At 36.4% G+C, this 3,532-nt stretch overlaps 1 long non-coding RNA gene across 3 annotated transcripts; it reads left to right on the top strand.

Annotated features, from left to right (window-relative positions):
- The first annotated feature begins 904 nt into the window (after positions 1-904).
- LOC120543597 lies at positions 905-2,813 on the top strand. 3 transcript variants are annotated; one of them, XR_005636375.1, is made up of 4 exons: positions 905-1,092; positions 2,048-2,094; positions 2,377-2,514; positions 2,673-2,813. It is a non-coding gene; the product is annotated as an uncharacterized LOC120543597 (long non-coding RNA). The 3 variants fall into 3 exon arrangements; XR_005636374.1 differs by having other exon boundaries at positions 2,009-2,094; positions 2,380-2,514; XR_005636372.1 differs by having other exon boundaries at positions 2,009-2,094.
- Positions 2,814-3,532: the final 719 nt, after the last annotated feature.

The following is a 3,532-nucleotide window of genomic DNA, read 5'->3' as shown; positions in this document are numbered from 1 at the left end:
AGATGCAATGTCAAACTGAACGGGCTTTGTGTATATATACAAGAACACTGTGTATATATACAAGAACACTTGCAAAACTATTTACAATAACCACACAACATGAAAGCCAGGTGATTTAACCCTTGTATTGACTTTGGGTCAAATTGACCCGTTTTAAATTTGTTTTATATCAGAAAATATGGGATGTAGAAATACAGTACAGGCCAAAAGTTTGGACACACCTTCTCATTCAAACGCGTTACCTTTCTATTTTCATGACTATTTACATTGTAGATTCTCACTGAAGGCATCAAAACTATGAATGAATACATATGGAATTATGTACTTAACAAAAAAAGTGTGAAATAACTGAAAACATGTCTTATATTTTAGATTCTTCAAAGTACACTGTAAACCCGAACGTTCAAAGTAATTAAATAGATTAAGTAGTGTATACTCAAAGTTTTAGAACAAGTTCTACTAACTTAATTTTGTCAAGTTGGTGTAACATGGTCTTCCTTTTTGAGTATTGTTAACTAATATTTTTTGATTAAATGGAACTATTTTGTGTATAAGTAAGCATAACTTAAAAACATAACTTAAGTACAATGTAATAGAATTGAGTAATAACATACTAAGAATGATAAAGTCCTGTTATTTCTATTGTTTAAAATAGGGATGATTTAAAAATAAACTGAATTTATATAGCACATGTTAAAATACAATAAAATCTCAAAGTGCTTTACCAAATAAGTAAAATCGATCATAATAAATAAATTGCAATAGCAAATGGTCTGAAATGCATTAGACATTAGTGGAGGACAAAATGTATTTATTTTATTTATTTTTTGCTTCATCAGTTTAATGTAGCCTATATATTCTTTTTATTTTTATTTAAGCAGCTGCAGGGATAATTTTGTATGGCGAGTTAATCTCTGATTCAACCTGCGAAGCAGAAGGTGGCGCTAATTTGCACACTACACTGATTCCTTACCGCTCTTTGGAAAAACACAGAAGAAGAAAAGTTTGAACAACGCAGCAAGGCGGGAAGCAGCAGACAGTAGGGTTGCAGAAACTACCTACGCAGCAGAAATCAGGCTCACTGGACTTACTGTAAGTTTTGAATGTTAATATTCATTCGCTTTTACTTCTTTTATACATTTTTTATGTGTTTGTCTCAGAGAGCGTAGACCTTCTCCAAGCCCCCGCCCTTCACTGGCTTATCACGGGAGTCTTGTAGGGATTGGCAACTTGTCAGATATAGGTTAGCTGCTAAAGAGCTAGCTAGCCACTTAGCGCGACCAATAACGTTACCAGAGACTATTTAGAAGGACTTTGACGTTACGCACTCCAGCAGCACAACTAGCGACCTAGCTACCACTAACCGACTCCCTGAAGAATTTGACGACGGATGAATCTAGTAATCACCACGCTCATTCCCGCTTAAAGGTGGTGTTAGAAAATTAGTTGTTAGTAGAAGCACTAACAGACACCTGGTATGTTAGTAGAAGCACTAACAGACACTTCATATGCGATAGTTAGTTTTTTGTTGATGGAAACTTTCAATAGTGCACAAAAGAGCATAAACGCCTCAAACTGAGTTCCTACACTGCAAGTCCGCGCTCTCTGTGTAGCTTCTAGGGACGCTAGTTTTAAATTCTTTGTGAGCAGACTGAGACACGGAGATTGCTGTTAACAGAACGAGTCAACTGCCCGTGCCCGCCTACTTGTGTTGCCTCGGTTTTAAAACAAACGACCCTGCTGGAGGCAAGCTGCTTTTCATGACAAAGATGAATAAAGTAAAAACCCTTAATAGTAAAGCTTTGGTTTGTAGAAATGGTATTATTGTTGATTAACCATGCACTAAGGTTCAAGTGTGGCTGCTTTTCTTTACAGTAATGTTAATTTTGCTTGATGGCTTTAGTAACTTGACACTTATGGGGATTAAATGAAAAGATCATTAACAGGGAACATTTATAAATGGAAGTATTTATAATTTGACACTCTTTGAATGCTTTTAATTGTTCAGTTTCAGATCAGTTTATGCCTTTGCATCTTGCTGTTTCAGTTTCAAGAAGTTAAGGAAGATAACTGGAGATGTGATAACGATACCAGGTAATCCAATGAATGTGAATTCTTCTATCACCCCCACCTCCCGCCCTCTAAATACCAATAACTTGATTTGTTTTTTTTTTTTCTCAGACAAGGTTTTAGTGTGGTAACCCCAAATCATACGCACTCCCACATACACACATCATTGTTTTTTCTACTTGCCTGTTTGATCAAAATAAAGTGTTTTGCTGTATTTAAGTCAACAATTAATGAATGTGTTCTGTTCACGAATACTACTAATCATATTTTACTTAACTTTGTATTTGCTTGCAAAAATTGTTGAAGAAGACAGAGAAGAAACTGCCCCTCATTAGAAAGATGATGGAGACCACATTTCCCCTACGCCGACAGACCATAGTGATGTCCTGCCCACCAATGAACGACCTCATGGACCTCTGGCCTGCTCTCAAAATAGAGTCTGAGGTAATATGGATCAGCTCTCTCTTTTAAAGTGAAAATTGTGATTCTTACTCATTTGGCTGATATTTTTGCTTTATTAATGTGTGCAAGATTCTTCAAATTGAATTGTTTTTTAATAAGTGTTGTTGCTGTATTCTCCTCTGGCTGTTATTTCTATGTAGTTGTATGCAGAGTTCCAGCGGATTACAAATCAGAACCTGCCCAACACGTGCTATGCTGAGCTTGACCGCTATCTTCCTCGACTGATGACCTTATTCAGAAGGCATCAAAAACTGGGAAGACAGCAGATGCTCTGGCTGAAATTTTAAAATCCCACGATGAACAGGTAAATAGATTTTTACACATTTCATAGGTTGAACCAGTAGAACATTGAACAGGTTCAATGATTGAAATGAGCTTTTGACTTTTGCAATTAGTCCACTTTGTTTGCCATTTGTCTGATTGCATTAAAGATGTTAACAGGTTATTTGTGGACATATGTTCTGTTTGGACTGTTTAAAATCAGCTTTATGTAAACTCTTCAGTATATGCAATTCTGTTTTTATCTGAATAGGAAATCCATGACATACACACCAAGCGCACTACTGTTCTCCACGTCCTTCCTGTGTATCTGCGCGAGGACGTCTCTGGATGTTTAAGAACCTGCACAGTGAGTCTCCTTAAGTCACTAACAGATTCTGCTGTGTATTATCTAACCCGTAAATACTAACATTTTATTCAATGTTCAGTAAAACATTTTCTTGTAAATGTCCTTGGTTTCAGTCAGCACTTAGATTCTCTGGTATTTTGGCTGATTCATGTGTGCAGAACATGGATCTTATGTTTTTCAACTCTTACAATGAGACCCAGGTCTCTTTTGTAAAAGTGGTATTGGATTTCAATGGGACTTGGTTAAGGAAAGACAAATTATGTCATCTGTTCTGTTCCATGTGTTAGTTTGTGATTAGTATCTCTTTTTTCATTCATTCAGGATGAGTCCGATGAGCCAGAGCTTGATGGTGTTGCAGTGGGCCTCATTACT

Source organism: Perca fluviatilis, chromosome 16 (assembly GCF_010015445.1).
Source record: "Perca fluviatilis chromosome 16, GENO_Pfluv_1.0, whole genome shotgun sequence".
NCBI lineage: Eukaryota > Metazoa > Chordata > Actinopteri > Perciformes > Percidae > Perca > Perca fluviatilis.
Note: the sequence above shows the minus strand (reverse complement) of the source record. Positions and strands in the feature narration are given on the sequence as shown.